This window comes from Oncorhynchus masou, chromosome 2, assembly GCF_036934945.1.
Source record: "Oncorhynchus masou masou isolate Uvic2021 chromosome 2, UVic_Omas_1.1, whole genome shotgun sequence".
NCBI classification, from domain to species: Eukaryota; Metazoa; Chordata; class Actinopteri; order Salmoniformes; family Salmonidae; genus Oncorhynchus; species Oncorhynchus masou.
In genome coordinates, this window is record NC_088213.1 from 10,454,072 (window position 1) to 10,477,518 (window position 23,447).

Below are 23,447 nucleotides of genomic sequence, written 5' to 3' on the forward strand. Positions count from 1 at the left end.
GTACGGTACCTGGCAGCATCCTGTCTGGCTGTATCACAGCCTGGTACGGTAACTGGCAGCATCCTGTCTGGCTGTATCACAGCCTGGTACGGTAACTGGCAGCATCCTGTCTGGCTGTATCACAGCCTGGTACGGTAACTGGCAGCATCCTGTCTGGCTGTATCACAGCCTGGTACGGTAACTGGCAGCATCCTGTCTGGCTGTATCACAGCCTGGTACGGTAACTGGCAGCATCCTGTCTGGCTGTATCACAGCCTGGTACGGCACCTGGCAGCATCCTGTCTGGCCGTATCACAGCCTGGTACGGTAACTGGCAGCATCCTGTCTGGCTGTATCACAGCCTGGTACGGTAACTGGCAGCATCCTGTCTGGCCGTATCACAGCCTGGTACAGCACCTGGCAGCATCCTGTCTGGCTGTATCACAGCCTGGTACGGCACCTGGCAGCATCCTGTCTGGCTGTATCACAGCCTGGTACGGCACCTGGCAGCATCCTGTCTGGCTGTATCACAGCCTGGTACGGCACCTGGCAGCATCCTGTCTGGCTGTATCACAGCCTGGTACGGTACTGGCAGCATCCTGTCTGGCTGTATCACAGCCTGGTACGGCACCTGGCAGCATCCTGTCTGGCTGTATCACAGCCTGGTACAGCACCTGGCAGCATCCTGTCTGGCTGTATCACAGCCTGGTACGGTACCTGGCAGCATCCTGTCTGGCTGTATCACAGCCTGGTACGGTAACTGGCAGCATCCTGTCTGGCTGTATCACAGCCTGGTACGGTAACTGGCAGCATCCTGTCTGGCTGTATCACAGCCTGGTACGGTAACTGGCAGCATCCTGTCTGGCTGTATCACAGCCTGGTACGGTAACTGGCAGCATCCTGTCTGGCTGTATCACAGCCTGGTACGGTAACTGGCAGCATCCTGTCTGGCTGTATCACAGCCTGGTACGGCACCTGGCAGCATCCTGTCTGGCCGTATCACAGCCTGGTACGGTAACTGGCAGCATCCTGTCTGGCTGTATCACAGCCTGGTACGGTAACTGGCAGCATCCTGTCTGGCCGTATCACAGCCTGGTACAGCACCTGGCAGCATCCTGTCTGGCCGTATCACAGCCTGGTACGGCACCTGGCAGCATCCTGTCTGGCTGTATCACCTGGCAGCATCCTGTCTGGCTGTATCACAGCCTGGCACACCTGGCAGCATCCTGTCTGGCTGTATCACATCACAGCCTGGCTGTATCACAGCCGGTACTACTGGCAGCATCCTGTCTGGCTGTATCACAGCCTGGTACGGCACCTGGCAGCATCCTGTCTGGCTGTATCACAGCCTGGTACGGCACCTGGCAGCATCCTGTCTGGCTGTATCACAGCCTGGTACGGTAACTGGCAGCATCCTGTCTGGCCGTATCACAGCCTGGTACGGTACCTGGCAGCATCCTGTCTGGCTGTATCACAGCCTGGTACGGTAACTGGCAGCATCCTGTCTGGCTGTATCACAGCCTGGTACGGTAACTGGCAGCATCCTGTCTGGCTGTATCACAGCCTGGTACGGTAACTGGCAGCATCCTGTCGGGCCGTATCACAGCCTGGTACGGTAAATGGCAGCATCCTGTCTGGCCGTATCACAGCCTGGTACGGCACCTGGCAGCATCCTGTCTGGCTGTATCACAGCCTGGTACGGCACCTGGCAGCATCCTGTCTGGCCGTATCACAGCCTGGTACGGTAACTGGCAGCATCCTGTCTGGCTGGATCACAGCCTGGTACGGCACCTGGCAGCATCCTGTCTGGCCGTATCACAGCCTGGTACGGTAACTGGCAGCATCCTGTCTGGCCGTATCACAGCCTGGTACGGTACCTGGCAGCATCCTGTCTGGCTGTATCACAGCCTGGTACGGCACCTGGCAGCATCCTGTCTGGCCGTATCACAGCCTGGTACGGTAACTGGCAGCATCCTGTCTGGCTGGATCACAGCCTGGTACGGCACCTGGCAGCATCCTGTCTGGCCGTATCACAGCCTGGTACGGTAGCTGGCAGCATCCTGTCTGGCCGTATCACAGCCTGGTACGGCACCTGGCAGCATCCTGTCGGGCCGTATCACAGCCTGGTACGGTAACTGGCAGCATCCTGTCTGGCCGTATCACAGCCTGGTACGGTAACTGGCAGCATCCTGTCTGGCCGTATCACAGCCTGGTACGGTAACTGGCAGCATCCTGTCTGGCTGTATCACAGCCTGGTACGGTAACTGGCAGCATCCTGTCTGGCCGTATCACAGCCTGGTACGGTAACTGGCAGCATCCTGTCTGGCTGTATCACAGCCTGGTACGGTAACTGGCAGCATCCTGTCTGGCCGTATCACAGCCTGGTACGGTACCTGGCAGCATCCTGTCTGGCTGTATCACAGCCTGGTACGGTAACTGGCAGCATCCTGTCTGGCTGTATCACAGCCTGGTACGGTACCTGGCAGCATCCTGTCTGGCTGTATCACAGCCTGGTACGGTAACTGGCAGCATCCTGTCTGGCCGTATCACAGCCTGGTACGGTAACTGGCAGCATCCTGTCTGGCTGTATCACAGCCTGGTACGGTAACTGGCAGCATCCTGTCTGGCCGTATCACAGCCTGGTACGGCACCTGGCAGCATCCTGTCTGGCTGTATCACAGCCTGGTACGGCACCTGGCAGCATCCTGTCTGGCTGTATCACAGCCTGGTACGGTAACTGGCAGCATCCTGTCTGGCTGTATCACAGCCTGGTACGGTAACTGGCAGCATCCTGTCGGGCCGTATCACAGCCTGGTACGGTAAATGGCAGCATCCTGTCTGGCCGTATCACAGCCTGGTACGGCACCTGGCAGCATCCTGTCTGGCTGTATCACAGCCTGGTACGGCACCTGGCAGCATCCTGTCTGGCCGTATCACAGCCTGGTACGGTAACTGGCAGCATCCTGTCTGGCTGGATCACAGCCTGGTACGGCACCTGGCAGCATCCTGTCTGGCCGTATCACAGCCTGGTACGGCACCTGGCAGCATCCTGTCTGGCCGTATCACAGCCTGGTACGGTACCTGGCAGCATCCTGTCTGGCTGTATCACAGCCTGGTACGGCACCTGGCAGCATCCTGTCTGGCAGTATCACAGCCTGGTACGGTAACTGGCAGCATCCTGTCTGGCTGGATCACAGCCTGGTACGGCACCTGGCAGCATCCTGTCTGGCCGTATCACAGCCTGGTACGGTAACTGGCAGCATCCTGTCTGGCCGTATCACAGCCTGGTACGGCACCTGGCAGCATCCTGTCGGGCCGTATCACAGCCTGGTACGGTAACTGGCAGCATCCTGTCTGGCCGTATCACAGCCTGGTACGGTAACTGACAGCATCCTGTCTGGCCGTATCACAGCCTGGTACGGTAACTGGCAGCATCCTGTCTGGCTGTATCACAGCCTGGTACGGTAACTGGCAGCATCCTGTCTGGCCGTATCACAGCCTGGTACGGTAACTGGCAGCATCCTGTCTGGCTGTATCACAGCCTGGTACGGTAACTGGCAGCATCCTGTCTGGCCGTATCACAGCCTGGTACGGTACCTGGCAGCATCCTGTCTGGCTGTATCACAGCCTGGTACGGTAACTGGCAGCATCCTGTCTGGCTGTATCACAGCCTGGTACGGTACCTGGCAGCATCCCCTGGCTGTATCACAGCCTGGTACGGTAACTGGCAGCATCCTGTCTGGCCGTATCACAGCCTGGTACGGTAACTGGCAGCATCCTGTCTGGCTGTATCACAGCCTGGTACGGTAACTGGCAGCATCCTGTCTGGCCGTATCACAGCCTGGTACGGCACCTGGCAGCATCCTGTCTGGCTGTATCACAGCCTGGTACGGTAACTGGCAGCATCCTGTCTGGCTGTATCACAGCCTGGTACGGTACCTGGCAGCATCCTGTCTGGCTGTATCACAGCCTGGTACGGTAACTGGCAGCATCCTGTCTGGCTGTATCACAGCCTGGTACGGTACCTGGCAGCATCCTGTCTGGCTGTATCACAGCCTGGTACGGCACCTGGCAGCATCCTGTCTGGCTGTATCACAGCCTGGTACGGTAACTGGCAGCATCCTGTCTGGCCGTATCACAGCCTGGTACGGTAACTGGCAGCATCCTGTCTGGCTGTATCACAGCCTGGTACGGCACCTGGCAGCATCCTGTCTGGCTGTATCACAGCCTGGTACGGTAAATGCACCGCCCTCAACCGCAGACGACCATCAGCCAGCCAGCCAGTCAGCCAGCCAGTCAGTCAGCCAGCCAGCTAGTCAGTCAGCCAGTCAGTCAGCCAGCCAGTCAGTCAGCCAGTCAGTCAGTCAGCCAGCCAGCCAGCCGGACAATACTATGAGACGACCTTCAGCCAGCCAGCCATATATCCTACTTCACTCAGTCAGCCATATATCCTACTTCACTCAGCCAGCCATATATCCTACTTCACTCAGACAGCCATATATCCTACTCCACTCAGCTAGCCAGCCATTTATCCTACTTCACTCAGCCAGCCAGCCATATATCCTACTCCACTCAGCTAGCCAGCCATATATCCTACTCCACTCAGCCAGCCAGCCATATATCCTACTCCACTCAGCCAGCCAGCCATAGATCCTACTTCACTCAGCCAGCCAGCCATATATCCTACTCCACTCAGCCAGCCAGCCATAGATCCAACTTCACTCAGTCAGCCAGCCATAGATCCTACTCCACTCAGCCAGCCATATATCCTACTTCACTCAGCCAGCCAGCCATATATCCTACTCCACTCAGCCAGCCAGCCATAGATCCTACTTCACTCAGTCAGCCATATATCCTACTTCACTCAGCCAGCCATATATCCTACTTCACTCAGACAGCCATATATCCTACTCCACTCAGCTAGCCAGCCATTTATCCTACTTCACTCAGCCAGCCAGCCATATATCCTACTCCACTCAGCTAGCCAGCCATATATCCTACTCCACTCAGCCAGCCAGCCATATATCCTACTCCACTCAGCCAGCCAGCCATAGATCCTACTTCACTCAGCCAGCCAGCCATAGATCCTACTCCACTCAGCCAGCCAGCCATAGATCCTACTTCACTCAGTCAGCCAGCCATAGATCCTACTCCACTCAGCCAGCCATATATCCTACTTCACTCAGCCAGCCAGCCATATATCCTACTCCACTCAGCCAGCCAGCCATAGATCCTACTCCACTCAGCCAGCCAGCCATATATCCTACTCCACTCAGCCAGCCAGCCATAGATCCTACTCCACTCAGCCAGCCAGCCATAGATCCTACTTCACTCAGTCAGCCAGCCATAGATCCTACTCCACTCAGCCAGCCATATATCCTACTTCACTCAGCCAGCCAGCCATATATCCTACTCCACTCAGCCAGCCAGCCATAGATCCTACTCCACTCAGCCAGCCAGCCATATATCCTACTCCACTCAGCCAGCCAGCCATATATCCTACTCCACTCAGCCAGCCAGCCATAGATCCTACTCCACTCAGCCAGCCAGCCATAGATTCTACTTCACTCAGCCAGCCAGCCATATATCCTATGCCACTCAGACAGCCATATATCCTACTCCACTCAGCCAGCCAGCCATATATCCTACTCCACTCAGCCAGCCAGCCATAGATCCTACTTCACTCAGCCAGCCATATATCCTACTCCACTCAGCCAGCCATATATCCTACTCCACTCAGCCAGCCAGCCATATATTCTACTCCACTCAGCCAGCCAGCCATAGATCCTACTTCACTCAGCCAGCCATATATCCTACTCCACTCAGCCAGCCATATATCCTACTCCACTCAGCCAGCCAGCCATAGATCCTACTTCACTCAGACAGCCATATATCCTACTCCACTCAGCCAGCCATATATCCTACTCCACTCAGCCAGCCAGCCATAGATCCTACTTCACTCAGCCAGCCATAGATCCTACTTCACTCAGCCAGCCATATATCCTACTCCACTCAGCCAGCCATATATCCTACTCCACTCAGCCAGCCAGCCATATATCCTACTTCACTCAGCCAGCCAGCCATATATCCTACTTCACTCAGCCAGCCAGCCATATATTCTACTCCACTCAGCCAGCCATATATCCTACTCCACTCAGCCAGCCAGCCATATATCCTACTCCACTCAGCCAGCCAGCCATATATCCTACTTCACTCAGCCAGCCAGCCATATATCCTACTCCACTCAGCCAGCCAGCCATAGATCCTACTCCACTCAGCCAGCCAGCCATAGATCCTACTTCACTCAGCCAGCCAGCCATATATCCTATGCCACTCAGACAGCCATATATCCTACTCCACTCAGCCAGCCAGCCATATATCCTACTCCACTCAGCCAGCCAGCCATAGATCCTACTTCACTCAGCCAGCCATATATCCTACTCCACTCAGCCAGCCATATATCCTACTCCACTCAGCCAGCCAGCCATATATTCTACTCCACTCAGCCAGCCAGCCATAGATCCTACTTCACTCAGCCAGCCATATATCCTACTCCACTCAGCCAGCCATATATCCTACTCCACTCAGCCAGCCAGCCATAGATCCTACTTCACTCAGTCAGCCATATATCCTACTCCACTCAGCCAGCCATATATCCTACTCCACTCAGCCAGCCAGCCATAGATCCTACTTCACTCAGCCAGCCATAGATCCTACTTCACTCAGCCAGCCATATATCCTACTCCACTCAGCCAGCCATATATCCTACTCCACTCAGCCAGCCAGCCATATATCCTACTTCACTCAGCCAGCCAGCCATATATCCTACTCCACTCAGCCAGCCATATATCCTACTTCACTCAGCCAGCCAGCCATATATCCTACTCCACTCAGCCAGCCAGCCATATATCCTACTCCACTCAGCCAGCCAGCCATATATCCTACTCCACTCAGCCAGCCAGCCATATATCCTACTCCACTCAGCCAGCCAGCCATATATCCTACTTCACTCAGCCAGCCATATATCCTACTCCACTCAGCCAGCCAGCCATAGATCCTACTTCACTCAGCCAGCCAGCCATATATCCTACTCCACTCAGACAGCCATATATCCTACTCCACTCAGCCAGCCAGCCATATATCCTACTCCACTCAGCCAGCCAGCCATAGATCCTACTTCACTCAGCCAGCCATATATCCTACTCCACTCAGCCAGCCATATATCCTACTCCACTCAGCCAGCCAGCCATATATTCTACTCCACTCAGCCAGCCAGCCATAGATCCTACTTCACTCAGCCAGCCATATATCCTACTCCACTCAGCCAGCCATATATCCTACTCCACTCAGCCAGCCAGCCATAGATCCTACTTCACTCAGTCAGCCATATATCCTACTCCACTCAGCCAGCCATATATCCTACTCCACTCAGCCAGCCAGCCATAGATCCTACTTCACTCAGCCAGCCATAGATCCTACTTCACTCAGCCAGCCATATATCCTACTCCACTCAGCCAGCCATATATCCTACTCCACTCAGCCAGCCAGCCATATATCCTACTTCACTCAGCCAGCCAGCCATATATCCTACTCCACTCAGCCAGCCAGCCATATATCCTATGCCACTCAGCCAGTCAGTCAGCCATTTATGCTACTTCACTGAGCCAGCCAGCCATATATCCTACTTCACTCAGCCAGTCAGTCAGCCATTTATGCTACTTCACTGAGCCAGCCAGCAATAAATCCTACTTCACTCACTCACCCAGACAGCAATATATTCTACTTCTCTCAGCCAGCCAGCCATAAATCCTACTTCACTCAGCCAGCCAGTCATATATTCTACTCCAGTACACTACAGTAGGATAGTGTCTTTCCAGTGAAGTGAAAAACAGGAAATTGAATGACATTGTTGGGAGCGTCGGTCTGCGTCAGAACAGAGTAGAGACAGATAGAGAGGGGCAACAGCTTCCTCCTCAAATACAGAGCTGGGAGCTGGACGCACTACAGGGAGATTAGGGAATCCTAGGAAGAAACCTAGTGTGTGTGTGTGTGTGTGTGTGTGTGTGTGTGTGTGTGTGTGTGTTTGTCTTGGCCTATTGCGTTGCTGTGCTTGGTTTCTTATGGTGTTATTGTGTTTGGCTGCGAGCACGTATGTGTGTGTGTGTGTGTGTGTGTGTGTGTGTGTGTGTGTGTGTGTCTGTCTGTCTATTGCAGCCTAGCATTGTGGTTCTAATGGAGATCTTCCATTAGGGCTGCTGATGGACCAGGGAATAGAGATTAGACCAGAAACCGGTATCTGTAGGACCAGGAAGTAGAGATCAGACCAGTCACAGGTATCTGTGGGACCAGGAAGTAGAGATCAGACCAGAAACCGGTATCTGTAGGACCAGGAAGTAGAGATCAGACCAGTCACAGGTATCTGTGGGACCAGGAAGTAGAGATTAGACCAGTCACAGGTATCTGTGGGACCAGGAAGTAGAGATCAGACCAGAAACCGGTATCTGTGGGACCAGGAAGTAGAGATCAGACCAGTCACAGGTATCTGTGGGACCAGGAAGTAGAGATCAGACCAGTCACAGGTATCTGTGGGACCAGGAAGTAGAGATCAGACCAGTCACAGGTATCTGTGGGACCAGGAAGTAGAGATCAGACCAGTCACAGGTATCTGTGGGACCAGGAAGTAGAGATCAGACCAGTCACAGGTATCTGTGGGACCAGGAAGTAGAGATCAGACCAGTCACAGGTATCTGTGGGACCAGGAAGTAGAGATCAGACCAGTCACAGGTATCTGCGGGACCAGGAAGTAGAGATCAGACCAGTCACAGGTATCTGTGGGACCAGGAAGTAGAGATCAGACCAGTCACAGGTGTCTGTGGGACCAGGAAGTAGACAGACAGACACACCAACGGAGGCCCAAACAGCAGCCTATTCCCTATATAGTGGTACTACTATAGACCAGAGCCCTATTCCCTATATAGTGGTACTACTATAGACCAGAGCCCTATTCCCAATATAGTGGTACTACTATAGACCAGAGCCCTATTCCCTATATAGTGGTACTACTATAGACCAGAGCCCTATTCCCTATATAGTGGTACTACTATGGACCAGGGCCCTGTTCCCTATATAGTGGTACTACTATAGACCAGAGCCCTATTCCCTATATAGTGTGAAATCAGAATCAACTAGCTTGGTCAACTCAATGAGGTGGCACAGTGTTTCCACCAGATACATTTATTCTCCGGCGGCGTGGTAGACAAGACTTGACTCAGTGGAAGCGATACATGCCAATATTTTGATTGAGGAATGAAATGAACGGAACAGAAACGGGCAGTCATCTGGGACAGTAAGATTCTGACTTCCTGACGGCAGCTAGCCCCCCACCACCCCACCCTCTCACAGAGAGAGCACGGGGGGGTCAGTCAGAGACACTGCAGCGGTCACTAGATACTGCTGTGTTGTCCACCTCTAAGAGAATAATCCACTGTGATGTGATGTGGCGTCACATCTGCTGCTGAGCTCACCACAGAAATCAATAACCATGTGGTCAGTCAGCCCACCACTAGCCAGCCTCTGACCAGAGCTTAACTAGTCCCTAAACAGCCTCTGACCAACCCTTAACTAGTCCCTAAACAGCCCCTGAACAGAGCTTAACTAGTCCCTAAACAGCCTCTGACCAGCCCTTAACTAGTCCCTAAACAGCCTCTGACCAGCCCTTAACTAGTCCCTAAACAGCCTCTGACCAGCCCTTAACTAGTCCCTAAACAGCCTCTGACCAGCCCTTAACTAGTCCCTAAACAGCCTCTGATCAGCCCTTAACTAGTCCCTAAACAGCTTCTGACCAGAGTTTAACTAGTCCCTAAACAGCCTCTGACCAGAGCTTAACTAGTCCCTAAACAGCCTCTGACCAGCCCTTAACTAGTCCCTAAACAGCCTCTGACCAGAGCCTAACTAGTCCATAAATAGCCTCTGACCAGAGCTTAACTAGTCCCTAAACAGCCTCTGACCAGCCCTTAACTAGTCCCTAAACAGCCTCTGACCAGAGCTTAACTAGTCAATAAACAGCCTCTGACCAGAGTTTAACTAGTCCCTAAACAGCCTCTGACCAGAGCTTAACTAGTTCCTAAACAGCCTCTGACCAGAGCTGAATTAGTCCCTAAACAGCCTCTGACCAACACTTAACTCGTCCCTAAACAGCCTCTGACCAGCCCTTAACTAGTCCCTAAACATTCTCTGACCAGAGCTTAACTAGTCCCTAAACAGCCTCTGACCAGCCCTTAAATAGTCCCTAAACAGCCTCTGACCAGCCCTTAACTAGTCCCTAAACAGCCTCTGACCAGCCGTTAACTAGTCCCTAAACAGCCTCTGACCAGCCCTTAACTCGTCCCTAAACAGCCTCTGATCAGCCCTTAACTAGTCCCCTACCTAGTTCTCTTATCTGCCCTCACAAGCTAACCAACTATTATCTGTAAACCAAGCCTCCATGTTTAATTTGTAAACCAAGCCTCCATGTTTAATCTGTAAACCAAGCCTCCATGTTTAATCTGTAAACCAAGCCTCAGTGTTTAATCTGTAAACCAAGCCTCCATGTTTAATCTGTAAACCAAGCCTCCATGTTTAATCTGTAAACCAAGCCTCAGTGTTTAATCTGTAAACCAAGCCTCAGTGTTTAATCTGTAAACCAAGCCTCCATGTTTAATCTGTAAACCAAGCCTCAGTGTTTAATCTGTAAACCAAGCCTCAGTGTTTAATCTGTAAACCAAGCCTCCATGTTTCATATGTAAACCAAGCCTCAGTGTTTAATCTGTAAACCAAGCCTCAGTGTTTAATCTGTAAACCAAGCCTCAGTGTTTAATCTGTAAACCAAGCCTCCATGTTTAATCTGTAAACCAAGAGCTCAGCTGTTATTATCAGATGAATTATGTTCCGATATAACGTTCATGACATATTAGAGATACCACTGAACCATTCACAAAATAAACAGTCCCGTTTGTCTTGGTAAAATGTGGTTTTATAACATAAAGAAGGGAAACTTCATCATCAAAGCGTGTTTTCACCCTCTCTGGGCAGAGTGGCTGTCTGTTTACTGCACCAACATTCACCCACTTACAAATAACAGTCCTTACAAATAACAGTCCTACGCTGACAGGGTAAAACTGTGTGTGTTGTGTGTGTGTGTGTGTGTGTGTGTGTGTGTGTGTGTGTGTGTGTGTGTGTGGACATGAGTGATGTGTGTGTGTGTGGTATGAACGTGCATATGCGTGGCTGTGTATATGTGTGTGTGTGTGTGTGTGTGTGTGTGTGTGTGTGTGTGTGTGTGTGTGTGTGTGTGTGTGTGTGTGTGTGTGTGTGTGTGTCCATGATATGCGGATGTGTGTGTGTGTGAGAGAGAGAAAGAGAGAGGGAGCAAGAGTGGGTGCCTCTGTGTGTGTGTGTGTGTGTGTGTGTGTGTGTGTGTGTGTGTGTGTGTGTGTGTGTGTGTGTGTGTGTGTGTGTGTGTGTGTGTGTGTGTGTGTGTGTGTGTGTGTGTGGACATGAGTGATGTGTGTGTGTGGTATGCCCGTGCATATGTGTGGCTGTGTATGTGTGTGTGTGTGTGTGTGTGTGTGTGTGTGTGTGTGTGTGTGTGTGTGTGTGTGTGTGTGTGTGTGTGTGTGTGTGTGTGAGACCATCCCAATGTGTTATCCACAGTGAGTCCCCAGTCAGCCGTGCAGCCAAGCAGAAGACTGTTAGGTGAGTCACTACAACGCAGAGAGAAACTAGGCCAGCCTGGATCTGTGTGTGTGTGTGTGTGTGTGTGTGTGTGCGTGTCTCAAATAAACTGGAGAGAGAGAACATCACATAACAGCTGGAGAAATACAGAGCGATACAGTACCCAACACCCCACACTCAATATGATACAGGACAGGCAGTAAGACACACACACACACAACTATCATAGCAGGACAAGCCAAGCAGGTGAAAGGTCATGTAACGGTAGCCCATTCACATCAATTCTAAGTCTAACACACACACACACTCTCTCCTACGCAAGTCCACCACAGATAGTCTTGACGCAAGTTCCCATTGTCACTCTCTGTTCGTGGACTTTATGTCAGACAAACACACACACACACACACACACACACACACACACACACACACACACACACACACACACACACACACACACACACACACACACACACACACACACACACACACACACACACACACACACACACACACACGGCGGGCCTGTGAATTTAAAGAGCGACTGCCTCTAAAAACGCCACTAATCCCTTTGAAAAGGGCCTAAACATTTACTCTAGTAGTCTAAATGGACTACAAAGTGGAAATAGGATCATTTTTGGTCATAAAGTCAGTCTCGTCTAAAATGGAGTTTGGAACCTTCATGCGTCACAATGAAGATTTGATTTTGGATTACAATTATGCCGACAAATCATGTCCCCTTTTGCCAAGCCTCCGTGAGCAAATCGCCCCTCCACCCCACTTCGCTTCTCTTCATTGAACGGGGCTCTGTTGTTTCATAGCCCCCAAATGCATTCAAAGGATCACGGGCCCTATACGGATTGACCATGCCTCCACAGCCAAAGTTCTACTGTTGACATGCCCTGCTGAAAGGACCCTAGTATGCGGTCGGAATAGGTGCTTTGAGTTGGTCGGTCCCAAGTAACGCTAGCTTGGTGGGCAACGACCCGGTGGTGGTGAATATAACCACAGATACTGGAATAGGAGGACTTCTCTGGTATAAAATCAAATCAACGTTTATTTGTCACATACACATGGTTAGCAGATGTTAATGCGAGTGTAGCGAAATGCTTGTGCTTCTAGTTCCGACAATGCAGTAATAACCAACAAGTAATCTAGCTAACAATTCCAAAACTACTACCTTATAGACACAAGTGTAAGGGGATAAAGAATATGTACGTAAAGATATATGAATGAGTGATGGTACAGAGCAGCATAGGCAAGATACAGTAGATGATATAGAGTACAGTATATACGTATACATATGAGATGAATAATGTAGGGTATGTAAACATTATATTAGGTAGCATTGTTTAAAGTGGCTTGTGATATATTTTACATCATTTCCCAACTTAGCTAACGACGTTAGATAACGTAGTGTAGGTAGCCATCTTTTGCTAAAGCGATGCAGGCTAGCTAATGTTCGCTAGCGAGGCAGGCGGGCTAACGTTTTAGTTAAAACATTAGCTAAAACCTCATTACAACTTAGTTAGGTCGTAGTTCATACACGTTTATTGTCTAGATACTGCTGGTTGTGTCATGTTATCATTGATAATGCTAGCGAGGCAGGATGGTTAGCTACAAGCTAACCAGCGTTAGCCAACAAGTCGGATTTGCGATTTAGTTTGTAACTCAAACAAGTGTATTCTGTATTGTCTAGGGCAGTGTTTCCTAACCCTGGTCCTTCAGTAGCCCCAACAGTGTTTCCTAACCCTGGTCCTCCAGTACCCCCAACAGTGTTTCCTAACCCTGGTCCTCCAGTACCCCCAAAAGCCCAACCCTGGTCCTCCAGTAGCCCCAACAGCCCAACCCTGGTCCTCCAGTACCCCCAACAATGTTCCCTAACCCTGGTCCTCCAGTACCCCCAACAGTGTTTCCTAATCCGGGTCCTCCAGTAGCCCCAACAGCCCAACCCTGGTCCTCCAGTACCCCCAACAGTGTTTCCTAACCCTGGTCCTCCAGTACCCCCAACAGCCCAACCCTGGTCCTCCAGTACCTCCAACAGTGTTTCCTAACCCTGGTCCTCCAGTACCCCCAACAGTGTTTCCTAACCCTGGTCCTCCAGTACCCCAACACTGTTTCCTAACCCTGGTCCTCCAGTACCCCCAACAGCCCAACCCTGGTCCTCCAGTACCCCCAACAGCCCAACCCTGGTCCTCCGGTACCCCCAACAGCCCAACCCTGGTCCTCCAGTACCCCCAACAATGTTTCCCAAACCCTGGTCCTCCAGTACCCCCAACAGCCCAACCCTGGTCCTCCAGGACCCCCAACAATGTTTCCCAAACCCTGGTCCTCCAATACCCCCAACAGCCCAACCCTGGTCCTCCAGTGCCCCCAACAGTGTTTCCTAACCCTGGTCCTCCAGTACCCCCAACAGCCCAACCCTGGTCCTCCAGTATCCCCAACAGCCCAACCCTGGTCCTCCAGTACCCCCAACAGTGTTTCCTAACCCTGGTCCTCCAGTACCCCCAACAGTGTTTCCTAACCCTGGTCCTCCAGTACCCCCAACAGCCCAACCCTGGTCCTCCAGTACCCCCAACAATGTTTCCCAACCCTGGTCCTCCAGTACCCCCAACAGCCCAACCCTGGTCCTCCAGTACCCCAACACTGTTTCCTAACCCTGGTCCTCCAGTACCCCCAACAGCCCAACCCTGGTCCTCCAGTACCCCCAACAGCCCAACCCTGGTCCTCCGGTACCCCCAACAGCCCAACCCTGGTCCTCCAGTACCCCCAACAATGTTTCCCAAACCCTGGTCCTCCAGTACCCCCAACAGCCCAACCCTGGTCCTCCAGTACCCCCAACAATGTTTCCCAAACCCTGGTCCTCCAGTACCCCCAACAATGTTTCCCAAACCCTGGTCCTCCAGTACCCCCAACAATGTTTCCCAAACCCTGGTCCTCCAGTACCCCCAACAGCCCAACCCTGGTCCTCCAGTACCCCCAACAGCCCAACCCTGGTCCTCCAGTACCCCCAACAGCCCAACCCTGGTCCTCCAGTACCCCCAACAGCCCAACCCTGGTCCTCCAGTACCCCCAACAGCCCAACCCTGGTCCTCCAGTACCCCCAACAGCCCAACCCTGGTCCTCCAGTGCCCCCAACAGCCCAACCCTGGTCCTCCAGTACCCCCAACAGCCCAACCCTGGTCCTCCAGTACCCCCAACAGCCCAACCCTGGTCCTCCAGTACCCCCAACAGCCCAACCCTGGTCCTCCAGTACCCCCAACAGCCCAACCCTGGTCCTCCAGTACCCCCAACAGCCCAACCCTGGTCCTCCAGTACCCCCAACAGCCCAACCCTGGTCCTCCAGTACCCCCAACAGCCCAATCCTGGTCCTCCAGTACCCCCAACAGCCCAACCCTGGTCCTCCAGTACCCCCAACAGCCCAACCCTGGTCCTCCAGTACCCCCAACAGCCCAACCCTGGTCCTCCAGTGCCCCCAACAGCCCAACCCTGGTCCTCCAGTACCCCCAACAGCCCAACCCTGGTCCTCCAGTACCCCCAACAGCTCAACCCTGGTCCTCCAGTACCCCCAACAGCCCAACCCTGGTCCTCCAGTACCCCCAACAGCCCAACCCTGGTCCTCCAGTACCCCCAACAGCCCAACCCTGGTCCTCCAGTACCCCCAACAGCCCAACCCTGGTCCTCCAGTACCCCCAACGGCAGTCTACATCTGTTAAGCACAGAATCAGGGTTTCCACTAGTAGGGAGATAAAATAAACATGGTTTCTACAGCCGAACGGAGCATACCAAATGATACAACAGAGTCTCAGAAGCACAGTTTACTTTGTGTCATGTGTGTAGGCCTTACCATTGCTGAGATAGTACAATTTATATGCCAGAATTCTGGGTCAAAAGGTCACGGGAGATAACGCAGCAGTCAATGGCTAAGCCTTTTCCTAGAATGGCACCGAAATGACACAGGACTGAGATTAACTAACAGAAACTAAAATATCAATGTCCTATCAACATGCCATGTCCAGGGGTTTATACAACAATATGAGCAGGTTAAAATTAACCAAATTAAATATACATATGCAAAGTATGTGTTAATTTATGCGCATATTTAATTTTGTGCTCAGCAAATGCCTGGCAAATGAGTATTTTTCCATCCACGTTATCTCTATTGACTTACTAAATGTAATGTGTCACACACAGACGCTACCGAACTAACCCGAGGTAATAGTTTTAGGGTTTTAGTGTGCTTGTAACAGCTCAACACATGTCATTTAACTTACATATACTCTTCTCTTCTTATTTGTATTCTGCCCATCCCTGCTCTAAACCCTTTGAGCGAGAGAAATCAAATTAAAACAGACTGCTTCAGACTACATTACCTGAGGAAATCTTTTCCATATCATTTCTACTGGACAGGAAAAGGCGCAACCCTCTCGCTCACCATAAAAAATGTGGTTTTATTCGAAAAGTTTTAAAAGATTGAAGTTTCGGCCTCCCAATGGCCTTCTTTAAACCACAGCAAAATATATGATACAATTCAATGCATTCCAATGGTCATAGAATTTCAATGGGGAAATGTCCATTCACAACTCATTTCACACCTTCTATGCCAGACTCACCAAACCTTTACCCTCTCCACAGTGTGTGTGTGGTGTGTGGTGTGTGTGTGTGTGTGGTGGTGTGGTGTGTGTGTGGTGTGTGGTGGTGTGGTGTGGTGTGGTGTGGTGTGTGTGTGTGTGTGTGTGTGTGTGTGTGTGTGGTGGTGTGGTGTGTGTGTGTGTGTGTGTGTGTGTGGTGGTGTGTGTGTGTGTGTGTGTGTGTGTGTGTGTGTGTGTGTGTGTGTGTGTGTGTGTGTGTGTTTTGGTGGTGGGGTGTGTGTGTGTGTGTGTGTGTGGTGGTGTGGTGTGTGTGTGTGTGGTGGTGTGGTGTGTGTGTGTGTGGTGGTGTGGTGTGTGGTGGTGTGGTGTGTGTGTGTGTGTGTGTGTGGTGGTGTGGTGTGTGTGTGTGTGTGGTGTGGTGTGTGTGTGTGTGTGGTGGTGTGGTGTGTGTTGGAAACCTTCCTGATAGCTAAAATAATAACAGGTGAGATTTCCAGTGTTCATAAATGTGTTACAACAAAACGATTTCCAAACAGATTCTTGGTTGGGTCTTTCAGCCATTTATTAGCAATAAAGATAACACATAAACCCAGGTAGAAACATTCCTCCTGGTAGAAGTCATTACAGTAGGTGAAACATTCCTCCAGACAGAAGTCATTACAGTAGGTGAAACATTCCTCCAGGTAGAAGTCATTACAGTAGGTGAAACATTCCTCCAGACAGAAGTCATTACAGTAGGTAAAACATTCCTCCTGGTAGAAGTCATTACAGTAGGTGAAATATTCCTCCAGACAGAAGTCATTACAGTAGGTGAAACATTCATCCAGGCAGAAGTCATTACAGTAGGTGAAACATTCCTCCAGGTAGAAGTCATTACAGTAGGTGCAACATTCCTCCAGGTAGAAGTCATTACAGTAGGTTAAACATTCCTCCAGACAGAAGTCATTACAGTAGGTGAAACATTCCTCCAAGTAGAAGTCATTACAGTAGGCGAAACATTCCTCCAGGTAGAAGTCATTACAGTAGGTGCAACATTCCTCCAGGTAGAAGTCATTACAGTAGGTGCAACATTCCTCCAGGTAGAAGTCATTACAGTAGGTGCAACATTCCTCCTGGTAGAAGTCATTACAGTAGGTGCAACATTCCTCCAGGTAGAAGTCATTACAGTAGGTGCAACATTCCTCCAGGTAGAAGTCATTACAGTAGGTGCAACATTCCTCCTGGTAGAAGTCATTACAGTAGGTGAAACATTCCTCCTGGTAGAAGTCATTACAGTAGGTGAAACATTCCTCCAGACAGAAGTCATTACAGTAGGTGAAACATTCCTCCAGACAGAAGTCATTACAGTAGGTGAAACATTCCTCCAGACAGAAGTCATTACAGTAGGTGCAACATTCCTCCTGGTAGAAGTCATTACAGTAGGTGCAACATTCCTCCAGGTAGAAGTCATTACAGTAGGTGAAACATTCCTCCAGGTAGAAGTCATTACAGTAGGTGAAACATTCCTCCAGGTAGAAGTCATTACAGTAGGTGCCCATCTCAAGTTCCATAGTTCATTATGAACATGAAAACAATAGAGGTCTACTATTAATATCAAACAAAAACAGAATGAGTATCGGTTCACACAACCAATAAACTGTGTGTGTACTAACAGACTACTTAGTCAGTAGAGGTCCTGGAAGAGGCTATTCAGAGGAGCAAGACATCTGTTAAAACATGGGCAGAATATAACAAAACATCTGGAATGTCACTCAACAACCAATAAAGCGAGAGACAGATGACATTCCGTGGTTCAAATGTAGACCGTTGAGAGTTGAAGCTCTGAGCATAATGATCACGGGCACATTACCTTGACCCCTTGACCTCTGACCCCCCGGGGTGCACGTGTTGGTTTTCCCCCCTGGCACGACACAGCGGATTCAAATAATCAAAGCTTGGTGATGAGTTGGTTATTTGAATCAGCTGTGCAGCGATAAGACAAAAAACAGAACATGCACCCAGGGGGAGCCCCAGGACCGAGTTGAGGGAACCCTAACTTAGACTACCGATCTGCGTGCCTGTTGTGTATACTAACATTATACAGACTAATTGATCTGTAGAAGGGTTGAAGCAAGATATCTGTTACACATGGGGAGGAATACAGGTCTGTTAATATCAAACAAACATACACACAATGAGCATCTTTAATTTCACAAGTGTGTGTGTGTGTGTGTGTGTGCATGTGTGCAGACTGGAAAGTGATTGCTGAGGGCATTTATCAGCCAATGGTCCTCTCCTTTCCTCCCATCTCTTCTCCCCCATCTATCTAATCTCTCCTCATCAGTCTCTCCCTGCTTACTGCTCTCTCTCCCTCCCCCTACTCTCCCTCATTCCTTCCCTTTTCGCTCTCCCCTCTCTCTCTCTGTGTGTGTGTGTGTGTGTGTGTGTGTGTGTGTGTGTGTGTGTGTGTGTGTGTGTGTGTGTGTGTGTGTGTGTGTGTGTGTGTGTGTGTGTGTGTGTGTGTGTGTGTGTGTGTGTGTGTGTGTGCAGACTGGAAAGTGATTGCTGAGGGCATTCATCAGCCAATGGTCCTCTCCTTCCCTCCCATCTCTTCTCCCCCATCTATCTAATCTCTCCTCATCAGTCTCTCCCTGCTTACTGCTCTCTCTCCCTCCCCCTACTCTCCCTCATTCCTTCCCTTTTCGCTCTCCTCTCTCTCTCTCTCTGTGTGTGTGTGTCTCTGTGTGTGTGTGTGTGTGTGTGTGTGTGTGTGTGTGTGTGTGTGTGTGTGTGTGTGTGTGTGTGTGTGTGTGTGTGTGTGTGTGTGTGTGTGTGTGTGTGTGAGAGAGATATACAACAGGCACCAAGCAACATTTCTCTCACCCCTCAACAACTTCGCTATCTAGCTAGGAGTCTTGCTAAAAAAACAAAACAAGCTTGCTTACCTTCTCACTCAGATGTTTATGATTGGACAAGATAACATCTCCCAAAATTGGCAAATGTAAAACCAGTATTTTCAGGAGAGTGACACAGTGGTTGTCAGAAACGGCAAAACGCTCTAGTTCCCCACGATATCAGAGACCTGGCAAACCTCTCTAGCTCCCCACGATATCAGAGACCTGGCAAACCTCTCTTGCTCCCCACGATATCAGAGACCTGGCAAAACGCTCTAGCTCCCCATAATATCAGAGACATGGTAAACCTTTCTAGCTCCCCACGATATCAGAGACCTGGCAAACCTCTCTAGCTCCTCACGATATCAGAGACCTGGCAAACCTCTCTAGCTCCCCACGATATCAGAGACCTGGCAAACCTCTCTAGCTCCCCACGATATCAGAGACCTGGCAAAACACTCTAGCTCCCCACGATATCAGAGACCTGGTAAACCTCTCGAGCTCCCCACGATATCAGAGACCTGGCAAACCTCTCTAGCTCCCCACGATATCAGAGACCTGGCAAACCTCTCTAGCTCCCCACGATATCAGAGACCTGGCAAACCTCTCAAGCTCCCCACGATATCAGAGACCTGGCAAACCTCTCTAGCTCCCCACGATATCAGAGACCTGGCAAAATGCTCTAGCTCCCCACGATATCAGAGACCTGGCAAAACGCTCTAGCTCCCCACAATATCAGAGACCTGCTTACCAACGGTTTCAGACAACATTTATATACAGTGCCTTGCGAAAGTATTCGGCCCCCTTGAACTTTGCGACCTTTTGCCACATTTCAGGCTTCAAACAAAGATATAAAACTGTATTTTTTTGTGAAGAATCAACAACAAGTGGGACACAATCATGAAGTGGAACGACATTTATTGGATATTTCAAACTTTTTTAACAAATCAAAAACTGAAAAATTGGGCGTGCAAAATTATTCAGCCCCCTTAAGTTAATACTTTGTAGCGCCACCTTCTGCTGCGATTACAGCTGTAAGTCACTTGGGGTATGTCTCTATCAGTTTTGCACATCGAGAGACTGACATTTTTTCCCATTCCTCCTGGCAAAACAGCTCGAGCTCAGTGAGGTTGGATGGAGAGCATTTGTGAACAGCAGTTTTCAGTTCTTTCCACAGATTCTCGATTGGATTCAGGTCTGGACTTTGACTTGGCCATTCTAACACCAGGATATGTTTATTTTTGAACCATTCCATTATAGATTTTGCTTTATGTTTTGGATCATTGTCTTGTTGGAAGACAAATCTCCGTCCCAGTCTCAGGTCTTTTGCAGACTCCATCAGGTTTTCTTCCAGAATGGTCCTGTATTTGGCTCCATCCATCTTCCCATCAATTTTAACCATCTTCCCTGTCCCTGCTGAAGAAAAGCAGGCCCAAACCATGATGCTGCCACCACCATGTTTGACAGTGGGTATGGTGTGTTCAGGGTGATAAGCTGTGTTGCTTTTACGCCAAACATAACGTTTTGCATTGTTGCCAAAAAGTTCAATTTTTGTTTCATCTGACCAGAGCACCTTCTTCCACATGTTTGGTGTGTCTCCCAGGTGGCTTGTGGCAAACTTTAAACAACACTTTTTATGGGATATCTTTAAGAAATGGCTTTCTTCTTGCCACTCTTCCATAAAGGCCAGATTTGTACAATATACGACTGATTGTTGTCCTATGGACAGAGTCTCCCACCTCAGCTGTAGATCTCTGCAGTTCATCCAGAGTGATCATGGGCCTCTTGGCTGCATCTCTGATCAGTCTTCTCCTTGTATGAGCTGAAAGTTTAGAGGGACGGCCAGGTCTTGGTAGATTTGCAGTGGTCTGATACTCCTTCCATTTCAATATTATCGCTTGCACAGTGCTCCTTGGGATGTTTAAAGCTTGGGAAATCTTTTTGTATCCAAATCCGGCTTTAAACTTCTTCACAACAGTATCTCAGACCTGCCTGGTGTGTTCCTTGTTCTTCATGATGCTCTCTGCGCTTTTAACGGACCTCTGAGACTATCACAGTGCAGGTGCATTTATACGGAGACTTGATTACACACAGGTGGATTGTATTTATCATCATTAGTCATTTAGGTCAACATTGGATCATTCAGAAATCCTCACTGAACTTCTGGAGAGAGTTTGCTGCACTGAAAGTAAAGGGGCTGAATAATTTTGCACGCCCAATTTTTCAGTTTTTGATTTGTTAAAAAAGTTTGAAATATCCAATAAATGTCGTTCCACTTCATGATTGTGTCCCACTTGTTGTTGATTCTTCACAAAAAAATACAGTTTTATATCTTTATGTTTGAAGCCTGAAATGTGGCAAAAGGTCGCAAAGTTCAAGGGGGCCGAATACTTTCGCAAGACACTGTATACACACGCTATTCACAACATAGTAAGAAAGATATGTGAGACAGGAAGGACAGCTGATCCTCCTCGCAGTGGCAGACTACCTGTAACAACACCTGCACAGGATCAGTACATCCCAACATCACACCTGCGGGACAGGTACAGGATGGCAACAACAACTGCCCGAGTTACATCAGGAACGCACAATCCCTCCATCAGTGCTCAGACTGTCCGCAATAGGCTGAGAGAGGCTGGACTGAGGGCTTGCAGGCCTGTTGTAAGGCTTGTCCTCACCAGACATCACCGGCTGGTTCTGACAGATGAGTGTGTCTTGTTGGTGGCAAGAACACACCCAAGAAACACTCACATCAAACCACACCTCCAAGCAAACTCACATTTGGCTTCTGTCATGGCCGCCAGCATTTCTTGAGGAGCAAGCCCCCCCCCCCCCCCAAAAATAAACCATGCCAAGTCAGCAGGTGCAGTTCCCCTTTAATACTGTGCCTGCTTCTAGGACAGTATGTGGGCTGCCAGAGGAACAGGTTGACCATCATACTGTCTACTACGTTATCTCTCTCATCTCACACACAAAACACACACACGTCCAGTCATGTACCAAAGGAACACGCCACAAAGCTAAGAAAACATCACTATCCAGGAATTTGGTTGAAGACACGTCCCAGTGACGGTCCACAATGTAACAATACAGGGTTGACAGCACATGGCTAGTTCCTCATTCCTCACGGGGCGGCAGGGTAGCCTAGTGGTTAGAGCGTTGGACTAGTAACTGAAAGGTTGCAAGTTCGAATCCCCAAGCTGACAAGGTACAAATCTGTTGTTCTGCCCCTGAACAGGCAGTTAACCCACTGTTCCTAGGCCGTCATTGAAAATAAGAATTTGTTCTAAACTGACTTGCCTAGTAAAATAAAGGTTAAAAAAAATAAAATAATAATAATTCATATAGAGCATATTGTATATTTGTCAGTGGTGATATCTACAGCTGCGACATAAGAAGACATTCAGGCCTACAGATCCAGGAAATGAACACTTGTTGTTACAGTGTTGAAGATGGCATGTTTAGTACAATCTGGGGTTTACCATAACAATGGTGCAGTAACATACAAATGTTCACTATTTTACAATATAAGTGTTCATGTAATTAAGAGTAAAAAAGCTGAAATGTTCTGTGTATTAGTACATGTAGTCCAATCAGCTGTTGGGCCAAGTGGTGGTGTCCAATCAGCTGTTGGGCCTAGTGGTGATGTCCAATCAGCTGTTCGGCCTAGTGGTGATGTCCAATCAGCTGTTGGGCCTAGTGGTGGTGTCCAATCAGCTGTTGGGCCAAGTGGTGGTGTCCAATCAGCTGTTGGGACTAGTGGTGATGTCCAATCAGCTGTTGGGCTTAGTGGTGATGTCCAATCAACTGTTGGGCCTAGTGGTGATGTCCAATCAGCTGTTGGGCCAAGTGGTGTCCAATCAGCTGTTGGGCCAAGTGGTGTCCAATCAGCTGTTGGGCCAAGTGGTGATGTCCAATCAGCTGTTGGGCCTAGTGGTGATGTCCAATCAGCTGTTGGGCCTAGTGGTGATGTCCAATCAGCTGTTCGGCCTAGTGGGGATGTCCAATCAGCTGTTGGGCCTAGTGGGGATGTCCAATCAGCTGTTGGGCCTAGTGGGGATGTCCAATCAGCTGTTGGGCCTAGTGGTGTAGTCCAATCAGCTGTTGGGCCTAGTAGTGATGTCCAGAGTTGTAGTCCAATCAGCTGTTGGGACGAGTGGTGGTGTCCAATCAGCTGTTGGGCCTAGTGGTGTAGTCCAATCAGCTGTTGGGACTAGTAGTGATGTCCAGAGTTGTAGTCCAATCAGCTGTTGGGCCTAGTGATTATGTTCAATCAGCTGTTGGGACTAGT

At 50.0% G+C, this 23,447-nt stretch overlaps 1 pseudogene; it reads right to left on the bottom strand.

Moving 5' to 3' along the window:
• Positions 1 to 23,447, bottom strand: part of LOC135552488 (high affinity cAMP-specific and IBMX-insensitive 3',5'-cyclic phosphodiesterase 8A-like) — a 162,118-nt pseudogene that overhangs the window by 90,958 nt on the left and 47,713 nt on the right.